The sequence below is a fragment of the Hemitrygon akajei genome, chromosome 3 (genome assembly GCF_048418815.1).
Source record: "Hemitrygon akajei chromosome 3, sHemAka1.3, whole genome shotgun sequence".
Lineage (NCBI taxonomy): Eukaryota > Metazoa > Chordata > Chondrichthyes > Myliobatiformes > Dasyatidae > Hemitrygon > Hemitrygon akajei.
Window position 1 is genome coordinate 156,142,375 of NC_133126.1, and position 12,164 is coordinate 156,154,538.

The following is a 12,164-nucleotide window of genomic DNA, read 5'->3' on the forward strand; positions in this document are numbered from 1 at the left end:
TAGCCAGGAAGATATTGGAGTCAATTGTCAAGGATGTGGTTTCAGGCAAATGATAAAGTAGACCAAAGTCAGCATGGTTTCCTTAAGGGAAGACAAATCTGCTGGAATTTGTTGCCTGACAAATCTGTCAGAATTCTTTGAAGAAATAACAAGTAGGATAAATAGAGGAGAATAGGTAGATGTTGTGTACTTGGATTTTCAGAAGGCCTTAGACGTGATGCCACACATGAGGCTGCCTAACAAGTTAATAACACATGGTATTGCTGGAAAATTACTAGCAAGGATAGAACATTGGCTAATTGGCAGGAGGCAAAGAGTGGGAATAAAGGGAGCCTTTTCTGATTGGCTGCTGGTGACTAGTGGTGTTCCAGAGGCATCTGTGTTGGGACCACTTATTTTTATGTTGTATATCAATGACTTGGGTGACAGAATTGATGGCTTTGTGACCAAGTTTGTGAATGTTATGAAGATAGGTGGAGGGACAGGTTGATTTGAGTAAGCAAGAGAGGTTGTAGAGCATTTGAACAGATTAGGAGAAGGGGCAACAAGTGGCAAGTGAAAAATGGTGTAAGGAAGGGGATGGTCATGCACTTTGGTAGAATAAATAAAAGCATACACTATTTTCTAAATGGGGAGAAAATTCAAAAATCCAATGTGCAAAGGAACTTCGAAGTTCTCATGCAGGATTCCCTAAAAGTTAATTTGCAGATTGAGTCAGTGGTGAGGAAGGCAAATGCAAAGTTAGTATTCATTTTGAGAGGACTAGAATTAACAAGCAAGGAGGCTTTATAAGGCACTCACTTGGAGTATTCAGAGCAGTTTTGAGCCCCTCATTTAAGAAAGTATGTGCTGACATTGGAGAGGGTTCAGAGGAGGTGCACAAGAATAATTCTGGGAATGAAAGACTTACTGAATTAAGTGTGTTAATAGTGCATTTGTTTTTCCACCAGCTGGAGAGATTAGAAGGATAAAGTATCAGAATTTATTAATGAGATGTATATACATTTATTCACTCAAACCACTATGAATCTTTAAAATTATTTATTCCAGACAGCCAAGGGTGTTTGTAACTACACACAAAATGTTGGAGAAACCTAACAAGTCAGACAGCAGCTATAGAGGGAATAAACAGTCAATGTTTCGGGCTGAGACCCAACTGTGCTACTGCTGCAGGAAGATAGCTTTCATGGCATTTATATGCCTATGACAGTAAATTTCAAGCTTGACGGGTGCTTTGATAAGCATACATTTAGACTCGAGACAGAAATATTTTTAGTCACCGAGTCACAGTTTATGGGGTTGTCAACAATGAAATTAGAACAGACATTAAAATTTAATAATGTTCTTATGATAGAGGGGCCAGGTTGCATTCTCCTTCTCTTATTTTTAAACAGTCTTTAAAACTTTTCACCTGTTATAAGCTTCCAATTTCTCTCCAATTTTACCTTAAATCAATTCTTATCCTAAGAATTTCACTTTAAACTCCTTTCCTTCCCCCTTAAGGGAATAGTGAAAGGCTTCCCATTCAGTTTGTTTTCTCGATCAACATCCACTTTCATTCAACCTCCGCCACATTCCCTTTAGATTCAATCATATTAACCCTTTTCCCAGTTTATTTACTTTATTATATACAGAATTCACTGTTAAATTTTGTCTGTTACGGATGGATTGTTTCTCATCTTTTTCCAGTTATTTTAAACATGTTATTATGAATATTGATTCTTAAATTCACTCCTACGGAACCTGCTCCAATTGTATTATTTCATTCTCAGCAGACAAAACCCTGACCTTTGTGCTTTATAGACATTGATGAAATCTGGATATTTTACATCACTTTACAATTTTCAATTATAATATGCCAATCATTAGCATAATAGGTTCCTCATTACCACTAATCCTGTATTTAACTGCAAATCTGTCACAAAAATCTATTCTTTTCTACCCTTCTCATGATCTTGCACTATAAGCAATAGAGTAATATTAGCTCTTTAATTTCTGCCAAATAGATTCCATGACATAACTCCATTCTAGTGCTATAAATAGCAAGGGTGCAAAGGGATGCAAATCAAAGTTCAGTAGTAGCATACAAATCAACCAGAATCTGAAGCAAGTCTGAAGGGCTGAATGGCCTATTCCTGATCCTATAGTCCAGGGGTTCCCAACCTTTATGCCAATGAGCCGTACCATTGCCCAGGAGTCCATTGACCCCAGGTTGGGAGCCCCTGCTATAGTCCTACAAGACTAAACAAAAAAGAACAAAGTTGAAGTAAAGTCTACATGATAGTTATTAACTAAGTTCATTACAAATGAACTTCAGTGCTAAAGTTTTAAATTCATGAATACATATTCTTTGCTTCATTATTGTAAACTATTGGTGTCAAAATTCTCTTGGGGATTAATGTTAAAAAAAATTCTGTTAATAAATCAAAATTAAAGCATTGACAATGCTTACAAGGTCTTTACAATTCATGAACTGGCTATTATTCAAAAATATCTACTGCTTGACAATGCAGTAGCAACATGTTCTGCTACCGCCAATTTCTCCGAGTAACCCAAACAGATACACCTCCTGTGCTCCTTGATACGGGTTTCCACTGTGAGTCCTGTCTGATCGAAACATGCTGCTCTGCATTCACAGGGAATCTTGTAAACGCCAGCCGACACAAGTCCCAGGTCATCTTTGACCCACACAAGCTGTGACTTGAGTAATCAGTGGTAGCAGAACACTGCATTGGCAATGGCCACAGGTTCGACCTTGACAGCGCAAAACTACTGTGCTGCTGCACCTATGGCTTTTGGAACCGCCTGGTAAAGGAAACCATTGAAGTAAAACTAGAGGGAAAGAATTTTAATAAAGATGAAGGTCCTGCTCCAAATAAGAACTGGAATTCGATTGTAATCAAAGTGGGAAAGCGGAAGCCTGATTGGATGAGGACTAACCAATCAGGAGGGACGGTCTACAGGAGTATAAATACCACTGGACTAGACTTGCTCATGCATCATCGCTGAAGATGGCAGAGTTTGTCATTGAAACGTTAGTTATAATTGATATCTGTACCCAGCTTGAAGCCAGAGAAAAATGTCTTGCTTGCTGAAGTAACAGAATTTGTTTAGTTACAATAGTACTTTAAAATCCAGTCAATTATTAAAAAATGCATATTTTTTAAATAAATGTTATGCAATGTCTGTGAGAAAGATAATGTTCTGTTTTAGAACACAACTGGATTTTATTACAATATTAATGTATTTAGTGAACGTTTTTCAGTCTACACAGAATGAAAATAATTTAATATAATAAAGGGAGTTATTTCCTTTACATTTAGGGCAGTTCACATTTTTTGCTTTTGTTTGAAATTCTGCTATTTTCTTCTCCAATTATTCCATCTTCCCTGTCACAAATCTATTGATTTTAATACTGAAACGGGAAAAGAAATGTCAAGATGAATTAATTCTAGTGAGAGTTACACTGTGGAGTATTCTTTGTTAGGCCAGGAGTTGCTTGTCTTGTATGAAAGAGACCTGGATATAAAATTTGAATTATTTTTCATTTGGATTATATCTGGACAAGGCCTGAACTTTCTTCCAGAAATAAAGCTAAAATTGCAAACCCAAAAGCAACCAGGCACATAATAGACTATTCCATGGCACAGTTACACGCTCAGAATAAGTTATTCTGATGATGCCTGGAGCTACCTGATAGCAGTGTATCATATTAATTCCACTTCATGCTATCTATAGATTTATAAGATCTTGTAATTTAATTAAAAGCCATGAGTTATGCTAGACCTATAGAAAGCAAGAACCCATGGAATTTATGAGAAATACTCTATGTAATAGCCAAGTTTTGGGGGAAAATGCCCCATTTCTACAAAAAAAAGAGGCAATAAGAATATAAGAATTGCGAACAGGAAAAAGCCGTCTCCTTTGAGCATGCTCTGTCATTCATCAGAATCATGACTGATCTTACACAACAAATTAGAAGATCAATGCATTTTTTTTTGTTTTGGGAAGAATCTTCTACCAGATCGACTGTGTGACCTAATACAACTACAGTTTCAGAATGTGTTTCTTTTAAAATCGCAACACTGATGCATCATACAGTCACAGAGCTATGCAGCCTGGAAATAGGCTCTTTGGCCCAACTCTTCCATGCTAACCAAGTTGCCTATCTGAGCTAGTCCCATTTCTCTTTGTTTAGCCCATATTCCTCTGGAACTTTCTTATCCATGTAACTGGCCTCTGCAACTCATTCCATTTACTCACCACTCTATTTGAAATAAAATGTGCACCTCAATTCCCTTTTAAACTTTTCCCCTTTTACTTTAAAGCTAAGCCCTCTTGTTTTGGACTCCTCTACCATGGAAAGAATATGGCTATATCTACGCCAAACATGATTCTATGAACCTCTGTAATATCACTGTGCAAGTCATTTTGTGGTTTGTCTTAGCAAAATGCAACATGCCTGGTGAGAATAGTTTGAGTGAACTTGGCCTTTTCTCCTCGGAGTGATGGAGGATGAGAGGTGACCTGATAGAGGTGTATAAAATGATGAGAGGCATTGATCGTGTGGATAGCCAGAGGCTTTTACCCAGGGCCCAAATGGCTAACATGAGGGGGCATAATTTTAAGGTGCTTGGAGGTAGCTACAAGGGGAATGTCAAAGGCAAGTTCTTTACTCAGAGAGTGGTGGGTGCATGGAATGCACTGCCAGCGAAGGTGGTGGAGGCGGATACAACAGGGTCTTTTAAGAGACTCTTAGATAGGTACATGGAGCCTAGAAAAATAAAGAGTTATGCAGAGGGAAATTCTAAGCAGCCTCTAGTGAAGGTTACATGTTCAGCACAACATTGTGGGCCGAAGGGCCTGTAATGTGCTGTAGATTTCTATGTTTTCTGTGTTCTATGCTTACACTTAAGAAAAAAAGCAAGCCTAACCAGCCTCCCTATACAATCAACACTTTCCAATCCTGGTAACGTCCTTGCAATCTTTTTTTTTGTACCCTCTCCAGTTTAATGACATCTTTCCTACAGTGAAGTAGCCAGACCTCATGCAGTATTGCAACTGTGGCCTTAGCAATGTCTTGCACACCAGTAACACGACAACCCAACTCCTGTACTCAATATTCTGACTGATGAGGCGGGCATATCAAATGCCTTTTTCACCACCCTTTGTCTGTGTCCCAATTTCAAGGAACCCTCAGTCTCTCTGTTCTGCAACACATCTTGGGTCCCATCAACTACTGTGCAAGTCCTTGTGGTTGTTCTTACCAAAATCTGTCCAAGTTAACTTCCATCTACTATTTCTTGGTCTGCTGGCTCAGTTGCTCACAGATCCAAATATGATCTTAAATAGCATTCTTTACTGTTCACTAAGTAAATAATTGTAGTGTCACCCAGAAACTCACTGGACTTATTTCCCATGCTCTCTTTAAATTCACGAGGGCCATTGCTCACACTCACTTTAAACTTACTGGGTTCACCTCAATATTTACTGTTTTTGGGCAAGATGTTCAAATAAAGTTAAACTACATTGGAGTTTTAGTTGAAAAACATCCAACAGTTCAGAAAATCTGCCAAAGTCCTGAGTACGTTGCCAATGTATCACATTGTCCTTGTGATACATAATAATAAACAATAAGAAATATTTTTTAAAAATAAATTAAATAAGCAGTGCAAAAAGAGGGCATACATAAGTGAGGTTCAATATCCATTCAGAAATCTGTTGCCAGTGGGGAAGAAGTTGTTCCTAAAACATTGTGTTTTCAGGCTCCCATACCTCCTCCTTGATGGTAGAAATGAGAAGTGGGAATGCACTGGGTGATGGGGGTCCTTAATGATGGATGCTGCCTTTTTGAGGCATTGTCTTTTGAAGATATCCTCAGTGATGGGGAGGCTAGTGTCCATCATGGAGCTGGATGAGTTTACAACTTTCACAGCTTTTTCCAGTCCTGTGCAGTGACCTCCTCCATACCAGACAATGAAGCAACCAGTCAGAATGCTCTCCACACTACATCTGTTAAAATTTGTAACCGTCTTTGGTGTCATACTAAGTCTCCTCAAACTCATTGAAATATAGTCGCTGTTGTGCTTTCTTTGCAACTGCACCATGGTGTTGGGCCCAGGATAAATCTTTAGAGAAGTTGACACCCAGGAACTTGAAACTGCTCACCCTTTCCACAGCTGACCCCTCCATGAGGACTGATGTGTGTTCCCTTAACTTCTCCATCCTGAAGTCCACAATCGATTCTTTGGTCTTATGGACGGTGAGTGCAAAGTTGTTGCTGCAACACCATTCAACCATCGGATCGATCTCACCATCCTCACCACCTGAAATTTTGCCAACAGTTGTGTCATTGGCAAATTTATAGATAGTGCTTGAGCTGTGCCTCATCACACAATCATGGATGTAGAGACAGTAGAGAGGTGGGCCAAGCACACAAATTAATGAAGTCTTACTGTAAACATGCACTAGTTTACTTTTACCTATTCTATTAGTCACATCCTCATGAACATAATGAGAAAATCATTGCTTTCATAAATCCATGTTGACTATGTTATTATTCTGTCCAAGGCATTGTTATTAGATCTGTCAAGATAGAATCAAACACTTTCCTGCACTGATGTTAGACCCCATTTTCTCTCTCCCTTTTTTCTCAAAATGCAGGGGTACATTTGTTGCCTCCAATCCAGAGAATCAATAGAGCCCTAGTAGATAACAACCACAGCATCTATTTTCTCCAAGATCTCCTTCAAGACTCTTGTGGTCATCAGTTTTCAATCTCACCAAGTTTTCTAGCACGTTGACTACCTCTTATCTGAAATTCCAAAACCTGAAAATCACTGAAATCCGTTTTTATTTTTAAGCGCTAATGTGCCATTACAAATGGAAAATTCCACAAGGCACAGGGAAGGTTCCCAGGCATTGTGGAGATAGAAAATTCCACAAGACGCTGAGAAGGTTCCCAGGTGATGTGCCGCTCTCTGCACTCCAGACAGTTCTGAGAAGTGAAAAACTAAGATCTCGATCATGTATTGTCGGTGGAGTGAACAAATGCCACTTAATGGTATGCTGATCATGAAACAAGCAAAGATCTATCACCGAAGAACTGAAAATTGAAGGTAATTGTGAATATTCAGCAGGCTGGTTGCAGAAACTTAAGAAAAGGCACAACATTTTAAAGCATCTGCTGACCACAAAAATGTGGCACCAATACTGATTGTTTTTATACCTTACATAAGACCTAAAAATAAAATACAAATACACTGTACTATAACCTTTTAATCAAAACACGGGATCGTTGGTGGAGACCAAAAGCCTGTCGTTGTTTATTGTTTTCAACAGCTGAGTCAGATATTCTCCAGTTGCTACTGTGCTGCTTTTGTTGGCCTGCACACATTATATTGTCATTTTAATGCTATGTCATAATTTTCAACTGTAAGTACATATGTGTGGTGAACAAGTGCAAGACAAAGACTTATTGGTAGCACATAAATTCGATAACAATCCCAAGTTATCTCATTATATATTCCAAAATCCCAAACACTTTTGCCCCCAGCATTTCTGATAAGGGGTTCTCAGCCTGTACTATATTTTGATTAATAGCTAGTTTCCCCATTCTGACCAGAACCCCCAAGTCCCTAATATATCCAGCAGAGTTTGCACATCTGCTTCTGTGAAGATGGTGCAATGTGCTTGTTTAATTCCTTTTCTATTTGCTTATTTCTCATTATAAATTGATCTGTTAATCTCCAATAAACCCAAATTTACCCTCACCAGCTTTCCTTCTTATGAACCTGTAGGGCAATGCAAATTGGAGAAATGCACATAATTTACAACCGGCGACATTGGGTTGGGGGTTCACTTTGAGGGGCTTGCCTGATATGATGATGTTATTACGTCAAGATTTTTAGTGTGCTTTTGTGTGTAGGTTCTGGGAGTTCAGTAAAATGGGTTACAAATTTCATTAAGCATTAAATGCCTCACCTCGCTTTACTTGCGAAAACCTACAAATCTGTAACATTTCTTACACCCCAGTTTTATACTTCTCACCAGTGCGTTCTGATATTTGTCTTTGTTCATCAATTTCTTCATCCTCCTTGAAATGCTCTGATCCTCAAGCTGTTCTATCTTACAACTTTATCAAGCATCTTCCTTTAATACTATCGATAAATGGTGATGGTATCGGTTACTATCCTGACAGCCACGGATAGGACACCTTTCTTTAGGTTCTTGTACCTTCAAGGAATACTTTTTTTTTGCAAGTCATGCTGTTTCTTCTTTAAACAATTGCTTGCATATTAACATACCTTACAGTGTTTTCAGCAAATCATCCTTAGTCAATTCTTAGTTTCCTTTTCTTTTAAAAAAAACACACCAGATATGATTTGAACCACAACATTTGCAAGCTCAATGTAAATTCTAACATATTATGATCACTCTTACCCCAAAGCAGTATGATTACAATATTAATCAACTCATTACATAAAATCTACGACAGCCTCTTCATGAGATGGCTTCTCAACACATTGATCTAGGAGCACATCTCATACACATTCCCTGGATTTACCTTCCTCCTTATTACAGCAATGTTGCTTCATCCATCTCTGTGTAGGTTAAAGTCTTCCATTCTGCATTATTCCTGCTGCACGTACTTCAACTTTCTGACTTGTGTTATGGCCAATTTTACAACTACTATTTAGTGCCCTGCAAATAAGTCCCCCTAATATTTTCTGCCCTTGCTATTTCTTAGCTCAACTCAAATAGATTCTAATTTTACATGAACTGTTGGTTATGCCAAGATCAATTCTCACTTCAGCAAACAGACTGGAGTGACTTTTAGTGACATGATTCACCCACCAGTATGGCTCAATAATGAACTAATTCCTTGTTGATATGATGATAGCTCACTGGCTCAACGCCAGCTTGATGCAAACAGTTAAGTATACGTATATATCATGGGACCTTTTTGGTTGCTAAACATTGCTGAATGCATACTCTGAAGGGAAATAATGCCAATTCTAAAAATGGTGATAACGGGCAAAAACAGATGGTTAATATTCACAGCTCAAATTAGCTGATGTCTAAATTTTTAGAATATAATTAAGCTGACAGTTAAGAAATTTTGTTAGAATTTATAGAGCTGGCTTGGATCTTTTTCCTTTCATTATTGTCTACTGAAAAGCAGAAAACAAGCCAAGATTGCACTTGTATTTCTAGAACCCAACTCACCAATTTTAATTCCTGTTATGAATATGATAAACTCATAATTGGGGGAAAGCACTACTTGCAGTGCATTCAATTTAATATTTTACTCTCCTCCCGTCCGGTAGGAGCTACAGGAACCTCTGCTCCCGCATCAGCAGGCTCAGGAAGAGCTTCTTCCCTGAGGCTGTGACCCTGCTGAACCTCACATCACAGCACTAAACGGTATTGCACCCATGTAGTACTGTGTTAGTACTTTTATATTTGTGTGCTGTAGCAGTTACTTTTTATTTGCAGTTATTTTGTAAATAACACTATTCTTTTGCACTTCTGGTTAGATGCTAATTGCATTTCATTGGCTTTGTATCTGTACTCGGCACAATGACAATAAAGTTGAATCTAATCTAAACTAAAAAAAGTTTACAGATTATGGTACTAAAGATGGTGATCCAGGTGAAAAGCCCACAGAGACATCAGATTTTCAGGACTCTGGTTGAAGTTCACCTCTAATGCTCCACAGGAAATGACATCATCCTTTATGCCTCTGGCACAGAGGTCACATCAAGATGCAAGACTGATTGGCGGTGGTAACAGACCCACCAATCTCCAGAATGACACAAAATAACCTCAGTATCATGCTTGTGTCTGGGAGAAATAAAAGCTGCTGATAATTGAAAAGTTGTACTGTACAACTGAATTTTTAGACAATTATTTTTGATGGTCATTGTTGGTATTCAAAGTGATTTAAATGCCGTTTCAGAAAATGCAGCCAACGTGTTGATAGAGGGAATAAGTTGGAATGCAAATTGTACATCTGTGTTTATGGCAAAAGAAATTAAGATTTGCAACAACTCTCCAGGGCCTTGACTGGATCGCATTTGAAAAACTCTGGAAATTTAGTCTCCAAGGATATGCTTCGAAATGGGAACCAGAAAAAACTCCCAACATTAATTCCTGGCATGGGGAAACTGTAAGCATGGTCTTTGAATCTCTGGAGAGATTCATGTTATTTACATAATTAATAAGAGAATACCTCACTGAAATACACTGTCTTGACCCTAGCTGGAGTGGTTGCTACTAGTGTGCATATCCTGGAAAAGGTTGATAGGAAGAAGCATCTATCATCAGAGACTACAGTGTAGTAGTTATTAATCCAACCAGCTTTCTAACAGTTTTCAAATTTAAACTACCAATAGTAATTGGTTTGGAATTTGCATGCACAGTTGCATAAACAAACAGCAGAATGTGTGAAGACATCAGGTTACTGGCTCACAGCAAGAGGCTACTTAGAGATTGTTTTGGAAACTGACATAATCACAAGGTATTCCCATATACACTGTCCAAAGGTAAAGACAACAGAGCAATGTTAATTGCACTACATCAAACCAGATGTCTTGAGTTGAGATATTTGCAGCATTGTGACAGAGATCAAGGTTCCAGACTGGCACTTTTGCCACTTAACATACGAGTGTGGTTATATTTCTCAATCAATACGCAGAGAGCCAGCCCTCTCAATATTGACGTGAGGAGGAAATCTGGGGTTCTATACTTGAAAGCTTTTAGACCATTCCAATGGACTTCTTTCTTGCAAAAAAGATGCTTGAATATTCAGAGTTTGTCTTGCCAATTAAAATGTGTTCAATTGTAGTTAGGTAATTCAAAAGAATTTGTCTACATCCAAAATATTGAAGTAAACCTGGTAGCTATAACTATTGAAATTGTATTGGATCACCTGCTATTATCTTTGTATTTAGAGTATTAAAAACTCAAAGAACATTGAATTTAAAGAGATTCCATCCCTTGAGGTTGATAAGATCCATTCTCCATGTGACTCATTGCAAGTTACAAACTGGCCATTTAGCAGCAGAACAAGACAGAATTTCTTTTAACCGTTTGTGACTCTTCAAAGCCTAATACTTTGGTAATAAATTTACTCTGAACTTTGAACTTATACCACTGCAGCCACAGGGTTGGCACAGTATCTGTGGCATAAAATGTAGTTTTAATTAAAGTTCAATGTAAAATTTATCAAAGTACAAAAATGTCATCCTGTATAACCCTGAGATTCATTTTCTTGCAGACAATGAAGTGTGCAAACTCCTAAGGAGGAGGCACTGGTGTGCTTCCTTCATAATTGCCCTTGCAAGCTGGGCCAGGACAGGTCCTCTGAATTGATAACACCAAGGAATTTAAAGTTTCTGACCCTCTCTACCTCTGATTCCCCCCCCCCCCCCAATGATGACTGGCTCATGGACCTCCAGTTTCCTCCTGAGATCAATAATCAGCTCCTTGGTCTTGATGACATTGAGTAAGAAAGAGGTCACTGATGGTTGTCCATTGTGTACAATGACATCAAGAAATCTGTCTGGGCGAATTTTAAAAAAGTGAAAAAGCAATTGGACTGTAACTCCACTGTCTAGACCTTAGAAATCCGGGTGCAATGGTACAAACAAGCATCAGAAATTGTGCTCTTCTTTGGCTACAGTAGATGGCCATGATGTCTTCTGTGGTGTGTCACACCTTTCACTCTCCACAAAGTGTTGCAGTACTGCCTTCCAGGCTGTTGGATCTCACTGTAGATCTCATCCACCTAGTCTGCAGGAGCTGACTTCTCATGCTAGGACAGGCATGTCCCCATCTCACTGGGGTACGAGGCTGCCAGCTATCCTCCTCTCGAAGCAGTGAACGAGTGTCCACTGTCGAATGCAAAAGGCCATTTGGAGACATATCAACTCCTGCCTGAGAAGTGACTTGGATTCGCTTCCATTTGCGTATCATCACAACAGGACAACAGAAGGTTGTGGCATCACGCAGCCAGATTTTCATCTCCCCCCTACATGCTGATTCGTCACCACCTTTGATTTGGCCCTTGTCAGCAGTGTCATCAGCAAACTTATATATTGGAGCCGAGCTTAGCTTCACAGTCATAAATATAAAGAGAGTAGAGCAGGGGCTAAGCACAG

At 38.8% G+C, this 12,164-nt stretch overlaps 1 protein-coding gene across 7 annotated transcripts in view; it reads right to left on the reverse strand.

Moving 5' to 3' along the window:
- The window catches only part of pex5la (peroxisomal biogenesis factor 5-like a), a 171,855-nt gene that overhangs the window by 96,497 nt on the left and 63,194 nt on the right, over window positions 1–12,164 (reverse strand). Inside the window, exon 1 of one of the 7 annotated variants that reach the window (XM_073041140.1) lies at window positions 8,567–8,640. The exons of the other annotated variants lie outside the window; for them this stretch is intronic. The gene's annotated coding sequence lies outside the window, so the exon portion shown is untranslated. Of the gene's footprint in view, window positions 1–8,566; window positions 8,641–12,164 lie in introns of those variants that run through there. 7 annotated transcript variants of the gene reach the window in all.